This window comes from Stegodyphus dumicola, chromosome 2, assembly GCF_044657685.1.
Source record: "Stegodyphus dumicola isolate Sdum_Otavi_A_Nest chromosome 2, ASM4465768v1".
Lineage (NCBI taxonomy): Eukaryota > Metazoa > Arthropoda > Arachnida > Araneae > Eresidae > Stegodyphus > Stegodyphus dumicola.
In genome coordinates this window covers 199,670,255-199,684,986 of record NC_140769.1, presented here as the reverse complement: position 1 = coordinate 199,684,986, position 14,732 = coordinate 199,670,255, and the positions used below count along the sequence as shown (strand labels likewise).

Here is a 14,732-nt window from a genome sequence, read left to right as displayed (position 1 = left end):
TTAAAGTCTTGAAAATCTTAGCACTATTTTTAATTTATAGGTAATTTACATCATTTTTTATTCATGTAGGTTAACACATGAGTACATATTTTTAACTAAAATACACTGAAATTTCACAATAAAGAATCTTATAGTAGAGATAAATAAACTTTAACTAACTAATAATCTCTTAACTATTTTTTAAATTTTATTTGTTCTAAAATTGCCTAAAAGACGTTTTTAGTTGATAAATTAAATTTTCTTGAAGCGTTCTACACTTACCAAAGCGTAAACATCTCTATATAATGACTCCAATTCAGTTTCTTCAGCAAAGCTTTCATACATTTGATCTGATAATATCGTTTACTTTTCTATTTTCTATTTTGCTTAGTAGATGACTTTGGGAATGTTACTTCTTTTTCAAAATTTTTATAGACTTTATATCTGCTTGTATGGCTTATTTCAATATTAGTGTGATTTTAACTCTTAAAGAAGAGGGATTTGTGACTTTTCCACTCAAAATGTATAGAATGTTTCTGCGAAACTAACTACAATTCAAGATTGAATTTAGAATAATTTTAAAAATTGAAAAGGACCAAAATTAAAAAAAAAAAAAAAAAAAAGTCTTAAAGGTTTCAGATTCTAAATTACGTCTAAAGGGGCGTTTTTTTTAACGTTTTGTGTGTCACCTTTTTTATTAAATATCATGTTCTTTGCACTTAAACCATAAAACTCAGTTCGATAGCAATGTCGCAAAATAATTTTAAAATGAGCCTATCTTTAGAATTTCCGATACATAGTTCCGCGCGCTGGAGATAAAAATGTTTTCTTTTTCCCCCGTAGAGTGATGCTATTGCTCGCTTTGAAATCCTTGACTTTGTTCATCAAAAATTTGTTAAAGTTTTACAAAATATGAAATCGATCATAAAACAAATTCCGAATTTCAAATTTGGTCTTCCACATGCCCATATTCGTAGGAGGATTACGTCTTTCAAAATTCGGTGGCTCTATGTATCGTTATTTTATCACAATGCGAGAAATATACATACATTTATGCAGATTTTTCCTTGTTTAATTTCTTCAAATATAATGCAAGACTCTAACATTAGGTGGCAAAAGTTTGAAAAGTGAAACGGACATTTATAGTGATTCAACGCAAAATCGCAAAACGAAAACAATAGTCCTTCAGGGAAATATTAAAGAATATATTAAGCCTCTTATATACACTTTTCTTTCAAGTTTTTTCAGTCCACATTATAGTAAGAATAATGATGCATATATAAACAGACTATTCGATAAAAATTAAGTACGAGTTCATCATGGATTGAATGCACACAGAACCGATGACAGCTTGATAAAATTTATTTTCCGAAAAGAAACACTTTACATTTCTGGAACTCTTCCCAAAAGTACCCGTACAGCTCTTCTCGGTATGACAGACCACAGTCAAACTACTAAGAACTTTCAATGTAACACAATATAAAAAGCTTTAATGCTTAAGCTCGCATTCATTCAAGAGTGATTTCTCAGTACTCTGAACTAAACTGAGAACTGATGATCTCTTCTGTCTTCCATAATTTTCTCCTGTTTGCCAAGAAATTTCCAGTACCTTCGATTTCTCGAAATTGCCTGGAAGGCTAATAGAGTTATTGTTACATATAGGCCGGAAACAGTTACAGTTAAGACCAATTACAATAATAAAGGGATCGCACCCATACGGTTGCCAAGATGGATACTCTTTGTTATTTCTCGCCAAATTTGGCTACGAAAATTAGTCACAAAAACCATCACAAGCTTCGCACTATCTTCCCAGTCTAGCGCCAGTTTGGCGAGTCATTTACCTCAATGTTAAATGGATTTGCTTCCTGCTGCCTAATTTTTTACTTTCTTGATGTCTTCCGTGTTACATTATACGGGAGATACTATAGTTTTACATATAATTTTACTAAAATTATATACATATACACAAAATTCATAGCAATACTTTGCTTTTAGTATTATGAAGTGCATGATGAAGTGAGAAAGTTTGGGTTTTATTTTTGAGAGGAAAAACAAAAGGATACAATTAGTATGAAAGAGGACTGACTACAAGTCCTCGATTTACTTATTCAAGCGGCAAAGGAAATTTTATGTCAGGTATCGAGTTATACATTTGTTACTTGTATATCGTGTTAAGCTTCTCATAAGCGTTATCGATTGCTGAAGCAGATTTTTGTGTCTAATAGACTGGTGCGCAATAAACACTCAAGGCGGCATGTATCGATTTGGTGCAGGAGAATCTGTAGACACAATGTATGCATTCAAAACAAAGAAATTGTAGACTGATGAGGTGTTTTATCCCTTTTACTAACTGTGCTGCTGATCTTTAGCAAGATATAATCATAATCTATCGTTGTTGATGGTATAAAGATAACAGGTATCTGATACTCATCCGTCGAACTTGTAAATGTAAATGTGAATGTAAGCCTGCCATTCTTCGGGCTATCAATATGTTGATATTTTTGCGTTGTATTGTATATTAATCCACATTGCTAAAGCAGTATTCTTTAATTTCGTACGAGTATACGTTGTTAAATTTCATTTGCAGTAGAGTAAAATTGTCTGCGTGTACATGTTTCCTCTCGAATAATTTTAAAAAGTATTCAGTATACACTGTCCACTTGCGTGCTATTTAAAATATTCTTAGAAAAAAAAATCTTTAATTGTTATTACATTCGCTTCAAAAAATAAAGTTTTGACCATTTTTTTATTTTTCATAAGTGATTTCTAGTAGGACCGTCTAGGTCATGGTAAAAATCGAACGATTATTTGTTAGAATACTATCTCAAAACAACCCGTAAAACTTTTATTTTATTTTGCATTTTCTTTTAAATTCCTAAATATAAAATTTTATGTATTGATCATCTGAATGCATTACGAAAGAAATAACTGATGTAGACGCCATAAAACTTCCTTGTGTAGCCTACTAAATTATGCAAATTATGAACATTTTTTGCTGCACTTCATTTAAAGTTACTTCCTAGAATTTTTCTAATTCTATAATTAACTGATTTCTCAAGGCAATGTGAAAATGACATAAAAAATTACAAATTTTGAAATTAAATATCTCTGTCGCCTTTTTTCGGACGGGAATCAAACATCTTGTGTTTTTATTTTTTCACAACGAGCATAAATTTTCCTGATTAAGTATGGTAACCGGAACACCGCATTAACGGTTAGGTTTCGTTATTTGTCCAACATTATTTTTTCTTAAATTTGACATTGTCGAAATGCGAACATTTTTGTCACTTAGAAGACTTTTGTAATTGGAAGTATATGATTATGAACAACGATCGCGAAAATAAAAGGTGCGGGTGTACATACACACACATATATATGTGTATGCTTGGGTGTTTATTTAAGTATGTATATGTATATCAAAAGGTATTTCCTTCCTCCATCAAACATGTCTTTGTGGTGTAATGCTAGCTCACTAAGCGCGTATTCGAGAGGTCCAGGTTCAAATCCCGGTGAAGGCATTGCTCATTTTTCATGTCTTCTGCTTCCCCCAAAAAAAACCTAATAACTCTACGATATACATATACCCATCCCTGTATAAATACAATCAAAAAAGGAGATGCACAACTGGATGTTATAGCAGTCCCATATACAAACTTTTCTTTCTTTATGGCTAATTGTTTTTAAGTTATGCGACATACGTACCTACGCATGTACAGACGCCACGAAAAAGTCTTTTTTAATCCATTTTACAATCCGTCTTGCAATAAAGAGTTCTTTATTCAGTTCATACGTACAGACGCCACGAAAAAAAAATAGTCAAAACGAATTCGAGGACAGACTGAAAAACACGAATAATCCAAACTATCAATTTTCATGCATGTGTTTATTTAAAAAGAAACAGATGCTTTTACTTTATTTTTGAGACCGTTTAAATATTTGGAACTTCGCTGCGTATTTTTTGAAATGCTACTTTATCACTCTATTCCAAATCCCCTTTGTTCAATAAAGTCCTGCTGTCTCGGAACCAATGTAACTGGCACCATCTTAATTCTTTGCTTGCAATTTCAGTATCACTCTCTGCTTGTTCCGTCTTTGTGACATTTCAAACGATATCAGCATCACTCAAAGACTAAATGCAGGGCTCAGTCGAATCGCCATCAAAACAATCCTCGATGTTTACCAGGTCGACATTTTCGTAGAACTTTACCTCGAATTTTACCACCCCCAGGTCCGGATAATCCGAGCTGCGAATAATCGAGAGTACACTGTACTTCCTTTACTTCGTAGAAGAAAGTAAAATGCTTACTGTCTACCGATAGTAGATCTCTTGTTGCAAGCGATCCGGCAAAATTTGATTTCCATTTCAGATGAAAGAAATATCTTTAGTGAACTAGAATTCTTTTTATTATTCATTGGAAAGATTCTAAGCCTTTTTTTCGGGAAGGGGGATTTTTAATTGCTTGTGTACCATGTCGTATTTAAAAAGACAGCGACTACAGCGGGATCCTACCAAAACATGAAATAAATCAGCGCATCTCAGCGAAATTGACTGACTGTTTTTCTGCAAATGAATTGAATTTTTTCGCCTGTGCTCAAAAGCATCGTGGATATCAGGTTAATGTGGGCAGACAGTACTTATTGTATTCTTATTAGAATTTATTTAAGGTCGTTTAACTGTTTATTGCATTCAAACCTCAATAACAAAGTCGATTTCAAATTAGCTAGGATGAGACCGGAGATGACATCCACAGATAACTCATCGCAACTAATTCGAGAGCAATAAAAAAAGGGGGAAGAAAATAATCTGTACCGTAATTAACGGAAATATAACACTAACAAGTTATTTGGATTTCTCAGCTGTCTAGTCTTTAGATAGGAAAATTAAACCAGCAGTCAAAACAAAAAAGAACACAGTATAAATAATTGAAAAATAAACATTTTTAAAAACAAAGTAACTAAGTGAAAAATAACAAAACCTAATGCTAAAGGATATTAAATCAGTGGTTGTATGCTTGATTAATTTTTATCATGGAACAAGCTACTTTTAACGCATGATTTAACAATGTTTATACATTTCAGATTAGGTAAAAGTGAATTACATACTCTTGTGTGGATAAAGAGAATTCCCAAGCACTGACGTCGTCTGTTATCTTTACTGTTAATTCAGGTACTTTTATTTTTCTTTTTACCAATTTCTGCAGGCAGTTTTGGCTTACGCTAACAGTTTATAATAATAATTTTTCCATCTTTATGCAACAAATAAACTACGGCTCGGATAATCGGAAGTTAATTATCCTAGCTGTAGTAAACTCGAGCCGTTGATTACCCGAACCTCACCTTTGTATTCGGCTGAAAAGGGACGCATTAAGGGGCGAGATTTCTAAACCGATGTTAGAAAAATCTTTCAATTCCTTTTTAAGATTTTCTTATTAAATTTTAAGTTTATCCTTAAAAAAAAAAAAAAAAAAAAAAAAAAAAAAAAATGCTTTACTTGCTTTTACATCCTTTTACATTATTTTTTTTAAAAAAGCGATTTTAATTTTGTGAATCGTTTTTGGAAAGATTTCCAAAAATTGGAAAATTGGAACGTTGCTGATCTTTGCTAGTTTAAATTTTTGGATTAGTGACATTTCCAGATCCATGATTTGTGAATTCCCTTTTTCTTCTCATTTTGCGCTGAATTTAAAGGTTTATCTCTAAAAAGCGAGTAATGTTAAAAAAGATCAGTTAGCAAAAGCGTGCTGGCACCAGTGATAACTTTCCCAAAGATATTAATAATTATCTTTAGTCTATTTCTATATGCATTAAAGCCCTTTTTGCTTTAATGCATATAACGTATCTTTATCTCAAGATAGCAGCTGTCTTGTGAAGTCCACCTGGTATAGTGGCTGGGCTGTTTTCACAGGAGGCAGTGATGGCCACCACTTCCGGCCACTTACAGTGGAGCAAGGCTCATGGCTGTTAAATAAAAAGTTCGGCTGTTTAAAAAAAAATTTTTTTTTGATAACATTTAAGGCCAAAAACATTTGTAGGGAACTTAAACATTAAACCATAATCAATTTTTACTTAACAGATTCGCAGTACAAAAAGCAAATGAATCAACTGCTCTGTAACGATGACCAAAAGCATAACAATTTTTTTGTTTGTTTGTTTGTTTATTTACCCTTTTGCCACGTATTTGAATCAAAGGTTTTGATTTTAAATTGTTGTCAATAAAAGAGTCTTTTAAATGGATACCACGCGGAAGTGAATATGTTTTTGTAGCGTTGTTATTAGAACTAATATTTCTAATTATTTTCTATTCTTTTTGTAGTGTTAATGATTTATCTATTGTAGCGTTATTATTTAAAATAAAATTCATAAACAAGATTATGTCTCGCAAATTAACAGACGAGCAAAATGGACTTAGTAGCAACCTTTCGAAGGCGTTGCTGCTGAGTGAAACACAAGGCTTTTAATTTATCATTCAAATGCCCCCTGCCAAAGCGGATTCTCAGAATCTGACCATTCGACAAAATATAAACTCTTTAATCTATCTTTCAATCAAATCAATCTTTAATTTATCTTTCAATCGTAATTGCATTAATTATATCAATCTTTAATTATATCAACCATATCAATTATATCAATCTTTAATTATATCAGTTATATTAATCTAATTTTATCTTACCTTACCAATTATATCAATCTTTGATTTATCTTTCAATCAATAGTTAGCAAACTCAGAAACTGAAAAGTAATAAAAATGTTTTTACAAATTTAAATGTATATTTTCTTTTTTATAATGCATCTGATTGGCATAAACTCAAACGCGTATAATTTATATATATATATCAAAGATAATTTTATATATATCAAAGATAATTTTTGCGAAAATTAGCGTCTTTGTTGTATTTAAAAAGTCTTTTTAACGTTATATGCTTTGAAATCAGAATAGAATTAAAAAAAAAATCCAACAATGCATTTTTTTGCATTTTGCATTTTTTTGCATTTTTTTTCTATAATGTTTTTAATACTTTGTTGAAATTTTTAATCCCCAAAAATTATTTTTGATACTTCCAAAACTCTGTTAATAGATACTTAATATATACAATTCAAAATACATTTGGGAAGCTGTGAATTGTTATTTTCACTTGTGCCTTTTCGAAAAAGAATTAGTTGACAGCGTATTAATTTAAACAGAAGCGAAAATGTGCTTGAAAGCGTCAAAAAATACAGAGCACAATTTTAAATGCTACTTATTGTAATCAAGTTCCTTAGATGCACTTCCTCTTTTTAAACTAACTAGAAATGCTTCATCAAATATCAATTATCTAAATTTGTGTACACTTATCCAACGAAACCAACAAATGTTCTTCAAAATTAATACGAAAAGAAAAGAGGTATAAAAAATCGTCAATGATCAAATTACACTACACATTTTTACTCTGTAACGAAATTCTTATTTTTATCGTTTAAAACTAGCCTTTTTCTTAGATTTTTAAATTTCTTTGAATTAATCTTTTCTTTTTCATTTTTATTATTTCTGTTGTAAAATAGGTAAATAAAATAAAACTTTTTGAGATAACATAAATATGAAGAATTGTATTCGGTTTTGAGTTAATTATGGCACCAACGAACTAACCACTTGATAGATAAATTCGTCTTTTCTCATTCGCTGTATGGGGTAAGTTAATTCTACGTATTACTTTCATTGTTGGATTTGATTACACTGTTATATTTTCTTTGTACATACTTCAAATGCTCTGGCTTATTCGATAACGTTTTACGCAAATTAAAAAAAAGAGTATTGTAGTGCTGCCATCTATTGTCATAAAATGTAACAACAAGGTAACAATAGGTGATAATAGACGCATCTTCTAAATGACAATCAGCACAAACTTTTCTTCGGTTCAATAGATTCAAAGGTTTCACGTAAGAAGTTTCAGTGATTTGTTTTACATTATTTAAATTGATAATAATTTGATTTAATTTTGAATTATTTTTAATTTTTTTTTATTTTTTAATTTTTTTATTTTATGAATAATTTTTGTTACTTTAAAATTTGTCCTCGAAAGTTGAAATGGCGAGTATTATGAAGCTTAAGATGCGTATTAGAACGGTAGTTTTTTCCTTATTAAGTCTAGATTTTATTTGAATACTTTCTTAGACTCACCTCGAAACCATTTTTTCAAAGCACGTAAAGTACAGCCACTCCTTAAACAGAGATTCAGTTTAAATTATTCTAAGGAAAATAATTGAAATATAATTTCATTGCTGTATTTCAAGTAATAATTTCAAATGATGTTTCAGCTTTATGTTTGCAGAATGTAAATTACATTACAGTTCGAATTAGTGCTTGAAATATAATGTATTTTTATGTTGTATATCTTTATGTTCTTTTACAACAAGATAAATAGGACTCAAAGACAACAAATTACGGAAAATTTAAGTATTACATGTATTTACGCCCTGTATTATCTTTAAAGAAATTAAATAATGAAGAATCTGCATGAATGTATGTACGTTTCTCGCACTGTGAAAAAACGATGGTACCTAGAGTCATCAAATTTCGAATAGCGTAAACCTCCACCCGAACATGGGCACCTTGAAGCCCGAATTTGGAATTTGTTGTACTATCTCCTTCATATTTTGTAAACCTGTAACCAATTTTTGACAATTTTTGATTAACAAATTCAATTATTTCGAAGCAAATAATGGCAGCACAGTACGAAAAAAAAATTTACTTCCAGCGCGTGAGGCTGTCTGTCGGAGATTATAAAGATATGCTGTTTTTAAATATTTTGTGATATTGCTGTTGAATCGAATGTTATGTGGTTTACGTGCGAAGAGTATGATATTTAATAAATAACGGTAACACACAAAACGTTAAAAAAAACGCTCCTTTGGGCGTAATATAAAATCTGAAAAATTTCAGATTTTTTTTTTTTTTTTTTTTTTTTAATTTTCATATTTATAAAATCTACTTTTTCGTTTTATTTGATTCTCATAAATGGCAGATTTCAATTTTGTTGATAATATCAAAATCATCCTTATACCATTTAAACATGAAGTAAAAGCGCTCGCTCCCCCCCGTCCTGTTCTTTTTCTTATATGAAGGATTCGAGAGTAGAGTTTCGAGAAACTTTCAGGATTCGGATTCGAGAAACTTAAGGATTCATTTGATCTCTGATTTCTGTGTTCAAGATCGCAAGTTATGTTTATATTTACTAAATATAATGTAGGAAATATGTTGAAATATAGTTTGGAGTTTATTGAACTATTAGAATCTGTTCTGATAGGTTTATTATTATTATTATTTTTAATTTTTAGAAACTTTTTCTGAAATAACAATTAATGCCGCATATCTTTCGCTTTCTGCAGCTTTTCCCGTACGAAATCCTGAAGTGAATATGAAATGTTACTTTTAACGCCGAACTGCTTCCGAATTCCCTTCCCCCCCCTTTTTTAAGAAGACAATTACGATATGTTTAAAATTACTGTTATATATTGATATTATGTTCCTTTAATAAAAGTAACATTAAAATGAAACTGGTTTTATTTCCCTTTGCCGTGTTTAAAAATATTTTTGATTTTCATTTTGCCGACTTTTTAGAACCGTTGTGGTTCAGTAATTTAAACAAGACGATAAATACTAATTAGATTTAAGTGTGTGTGGGAGGAGAATGCTCTTTTGTAAATATGTTAAAATGAATATCATTTAAATTTTCACTTTTACTTTTTGTAGTAAATGTTTTTCCGCTGTAATTCCTGTCTAAAAATATTCAGATATGAGTTTGTTTGCTCTGAAATATTCACTCGAGGCTTGATTCTGAATCTTTTACAAAAGTCTTCTGACTTTTTTCTCTCATAAGTTTGCAGGTGAGCTGCAATATAATCAATCTTAATTCTGAATGAAGTAAAAAGAATTCAACATTGCATGATGATATTACAGCCCTCTTGCGTATTTAAAAGAAAAGTTCAAATCTTCGAATAAATTTGTTCTGCGTGTTAGAACAATAACATCCGTCTGGCGTTTCAACAATAGCGAGTAAAGTTATTCAGCATTTACTTGTGAATGCTTCCCATAATTACGATTTTTGTTTGGTGTAAAAACATCCATCAAATGTCCTTACTTTCCGGTTGTAATGTATGAAAATACGCATCCACCTGCTTCCCTGGAGTCATGAGTTGTGATGATTGCGCAATTAAAACTGAGCATTTAGACGTTTTCGGCTCCTCGTTGCCCCATCCATTTTCGAGAAGGAACATTAGTAATCACAAAAGCGTGTTAAGTTTCGACGGTCGCCGCTTTGTCAGACGACATAAATTGTGCACCCGATCACCACTTGTCCCTTGAAACCATTACTAGAATCACCCATGCGAGATGGTTTATGATTATTTCTTGCGCTTCGCACTTCTCCTGCTTGTACATCTTCTTGTGGGGAATGTTTACGAAGTTTAGAGTGAATGTCTAAGGCAGATGGTAAAACTGAGTTCAAATGGATGATCGACTTTTCAGTGGGGCATTCTGAGCTTTGAGTTACGATAGAGGATGAAATCGATACTGAAAGAAGCAAATCTGTAAAAATGATTTTTTTAATTAGCGAATGAATATTGCACACTATTTCATTGAGTTTATCTTTGATCTTTCATTTGATTATATGTTTAAGTCAATTGTAAATGATTGTATTTAGTATGACGTTGTCAACTATTTTAATTTTGACATGTTTCGAAAGAAATATGCTTTGTTCTAACGAAAGATCGGGAAGGTAAATCTCTACGAAAAGGAAATAACGCAGGCAATATACACATTTCACTGCACAAATAAGAAAATTATGTAGATTATTTATTGTTACGAATGTTGCGCTTTCTTACTAGTAATGCAGGAAGGAAGCTCTTGGTATTACACAGCAAGAACATGCATGAAAGTTGCAAAGGAAATCTTTACGCAAGGCCAAAGTCTTATCTTTAGGCGAAAGAGCTTGATGTGCTTCTAGGCGAGTATCCCACAGCTAGTATGCTTACCGGAACTCACAGCTTGTGGCTTTTCCTCTGGGGACAACCGGAAGCATAACACTTCATACACAAGGCATAGATCAGATACAAATTCCTCCAGTGCATAGCCTGTAGGAATGCGACACGGGACCAACATTACATAGAATATGCAACCTCTTTGTTCACTCAGAATCGACCAGGCAGCTCAAAAGCCGATTTTGACACTATGCCGGTGTCCAGCCTATGAAGGAACCTTAAATAAAAAACCTTAAAAAATAAAATTCATTTCGTTTTGATTATGTGTTCTTGCTAATTGTAATTCTTGGCTATAATTGTGCAGTGTCCGGTGTTTTTCATACCTCGTGCATGCTAGTTGGACTGTATACGCGGCGTCGGTAAAGGTAATAGATAAGCATTAATTCTCTTTATTACAACATTATGAAAATTTTTATTTTACTGTGTCAGTTGTATGCCAGTGTTAGTTCTACGCCGTATCAGTCCTACGCAGTATCTGTTCTCTGGAGCGTGGGTTCTATGAATGTAATAATTGTAATCTACGCATCACAGACGAACTCATGGACGCAATCCGAACAAAATCATAGTAATACCATAGGAAACAGCAAAGACAGCTCTAGTTAGCATACGAAGCAATTCAATGCAAAAATTAAACCAAAGAAAAAAGAAAATAACTATAACTGGAGAAGAAGTTCTGTATAAGTTTATCAAAGTATTGCTGTTACTATGAGCACAACAGAAGCCAGCATTTCACTAGCAAGTTGAAGTGCTTGCTCGAAAGGGAAAAAAAAAAAAAAAAAAAAAAGATGATGTTTGTAACAGTTTTTTTTTTTTTTTTCAAGCCTCCGAAAGAAAGAAATCGAAGTTAATTCATCAACGAAACTGATAAACATAAGATTTCGGACACTGTTAGGAAGTCCATGCCCAGAGGCAAGTCAGTGTGCGCAATAATTTTGTCCTGAAAAAATAATACTCATAAACCGAACTCTATTACTTGCTACACTATAGAAGACCTTGCTACTTTAAACAAATGGCATAAGAATTTTGCCTAAATGTCCTAACTATTCGACATTGCCAATTATGCTAAGAACTATGCCAAGAACCAAACCAATCACAGCAAAGGAAGCACGAATTCGATCAACGATTTCGCTGAGTCAACTACACATTCACGCATGTGCAACTTTGCCGTCTCTGATTAGCTATGTTGAATCCTGTGCTACAGGTGTTAGCTGCGTTTACGCCTTAGGACTATGACAGTTATGACACATAGACTATCGTGTGAATGCTTCCGTATATGGTTTATCGCGCAAACAAGCAAATACTGTTGAAGACAGGTTCTTTTCAATTTGTTTGCCGTAACGGATCTGTTTGCTTAACTTTAATTTTTAAAGATCTGCAGGTTTGTCCTATTTTATGAAAAATCACATTCGCAAGGAATTTTATGAATGCATAATGAATAAACGTTCGGCACTTCTTCTTTCCACAACCGAGAACTTAATTTTATTAACAGGTTTAAAGAGCAAGAAATCATACAACTTGAAGCATTTAGAAAGGTAAGGACTCATTTTAGGATTAAATGGAAAACAAATGGAAGGAACGAAAATATCTTTAGTTTGGAGACTTAACGTTAAGAAAGATGAAATTCAGGAAAATTTCTCATATAACGATTCGATGATGCTAGAAGAATGATCACTTGAAACATCAATACTTTTCAGAATATTTTTGCTAAAGTAACAGGAATGAAGGATGGAACTGCGAATTTTATTGACACAAAAGAAAGTGACCGTAAAGATGAATTTCTGTAAAATGCATAATCTCTGCTCTGTAAAATGCATACATACGTAAGGAAAATAACTGAAATGTTTTTGTGGGCCGGACAAAATTGCTTCGGAGGTCGCATACGGCATACGCGTCGCCAATTTGAGACCACTCTGTTTAAGTCAATGGTTTTTGTTAAGCCTCACTTCGTTTAATAGTTTTGCAGATCCTAAAAACAACAGTCAATATTATCTTTTATTTTAAAAGCGAAGATAAACATTTAAGAGTTTTTCTACTCTTTTACATTCCAATGAAGTTTGACTTTCATTATTTAGAGAGCCCACCAGCGGCCGAGCGGTAAAGTCGCTGAACACTGGTAGTTCGGTCCGAGGTTCGAATCCCGCGAACGGGCCGGCTGCATGGGCGTTTTCGTGGTTTTTCCCATGTGTAACGTGTATACGAGCCAATTTCCCTTAGAAAGTCCTCCACGAAGGCATCCCTCCTCTTAGGCAGATAGCCCTCGAGGCTTTGCCATAATCACACACACACATTATTTAGAATTTTTTGCACCTATTTTCTTTAATATACTGATATGCACAAACGAGCATTTAGTTTTTGCAAAATATTTCAGTTTTGATATATCACTGCCCTCGCACTGCGGCTTAAATTCAAGCGAACGCTCGGCTTCAGTAACTTTCACTCACTCCAAATAAAATCATAATTCTAGCCGAAATCCTAAATAAGAATCCCGATAATTAAATACATTAATTTGTCGATCTGTTATTTGTTTCTTTACATTTTATTTAATCAATTATGCATTACTTATTTAATTTTGTTTACTTTTTCTGGCAGGTTTCCATTGCTCTCCGGCTTTTCTAAAACAATAAATTTAGCCTTGATTCGTATGCTTCAAAGTAGAGTGATGTAGTTTTTAACACTATTTAGATAATAAGCTTTAATCTAAAGAAGGAATTCGTAGCTCCCTTTCTCAAGCATCGGCTCCTTTTTTACCAGGAAAGTTGAAGTAGAATTCGACCTCAAATTGTGCTACCAGTGCAATGTGGGGAAGGCCCCCAAAGAAAACAATCATCTCTTAATAATATAGTTACACACAGTTTTCGTCCGATCCTCAGGGCACCGCGTAACTTGAGAACGGATAACTGCTACAGGTGGTTTTCGCAAGCTCACTACATTCATTATTCCAGATCGACACCTCCCCCAACCACCCCAGATAGAATTATTTCCGCTCTTGCCATCCCCTGGTCTTCGAAAATCTATTACGAAGGATTTTTTCAGTCCTGCGTTTTGTTTATTATTCAATGACTGAAGATCCTGAAACGGTATTGCGTTTTTTTTTTTTTTTTTTTTTTGGCTCTTCCCCTCTGCACAGAAGCTGAGCACAGTTAAATGTGAATTTCACTATTCGGACAAGGTCATTCGTATTAGTATTTTATTTACACACTTTTTTTTTTTTAAAGTCTCGATTCCTTTTTCTTTGGCAGCTTTAACGCTGGATAACACGGGGCGTGTTAATTTTGTGCAGAGTTACAACTTCCAAACTAAAAGAAAACGGGGGAGGGAAGGAATCTATAACTCAAGTAATATTTATAAAGGAAATGCTATGCTGATCTTGGTTACGAACTTTACAAAATTTAGGAATCATGTTTCTGACAATAGAAATTTATGGAATAAATGAGCTGCACTGAGTATAAAGAGAACATCGGGAATACTAGTCTCGTGCAACAACATTAGTAGTACACATTTAATAGAAATTAGTAATTAGTAGCACAAATTTAGGAATCATGGTTCTGACAGTAGAAATTTATCAAATGAATGAGCTGCACTGTGTATAAAGAGAGTACCGGGAATTAAAAAATAAATGTAACAAAATTAATAGTATTATGGCATATAGTTAGAGAAACAAATCAAAGACCAATAACAAATCTCTTGGTGTTAAATAATTCCGTAAATAATAAAAGAAGTTAAACTAAGCAAATTATTCT

At 32.5% G+C, this 14,732-nt stretch overlaps 1 protein-coding gene across 4 annotated transcripts in view; it reads left to right on the top strand.

Annotated features, from left to right (window-relative positions):
- Positions 1–14,732, top strand: part of LOC118181677 (paired box protein Pax-6-like) — a 279,053-nt gene that overhangs the window by 12,582 nt on the left and 251,739 nt on the right. Inside the window, exon 2 of one of the 4 annotated variants that reach the window (XM_035350860.2) lies at positions 5,059–5,146. The exons of the other annotated variants lie outside the window; for them this stretch is intronic. The gene's annotated coding sequence lies outside the window, so the exon portion shown is untranslated. The remainder of the gene's footprint in view (positions 1–5,058; positions 5,147–14,732) is intronic. 4 annotated transcript variants of the gene reach the window in all.